Below are 419 nucleotides of genomic sequence, written 5' to 3' on the forward strand. Positions count from 1 at the left end.
AATAATTTTAAAAAATTTTAAGAATAATAAAAATGTATTAAAGATTGAAAAAATATTGAATTTAAAGAAACTTGTCACTATTCCTGATTGACAAAATTGAACTTCTTGTCACTAATAATTAGATCCACATGATGACATAAAAATGGAGAACCAATCTGACGTGTTGTATGGTTTAATTTGTGTGTTAATCTGTCTCCATCCCTCATTCACATGCATTGCACAAAACATTCATGGTGATTGTTATGATACCTAAAATTTAAAATTTAGGGCTTAATTATTAAAAATAATTAAATAATTAATATTTAATTTAAAAATATAAAAATTAATAAATTTTAAATATTTAAAATTTATTGTAAAAAATAAGTTAAACAAAAAATTAAACACCAACTTATAGATACTATAAAATTGGCCTAAATAGA

The sequence above is a fragment of the Arachis ipaensis genome, chromosome B04, assembly GCF_000816755.2.
Source record: "Arachis ipaensis cultivar K30076 chromosome B04, Araip1.1, whole genome shotgun sequence".
Classification (NCBI taxonomy): domain Eukaryota; kingdom Viridiplantae; phylum Streptophyta; class Magnoliopsida; order Fabales; family Fabaceae; genus Arachis; species Arachis ipaensis.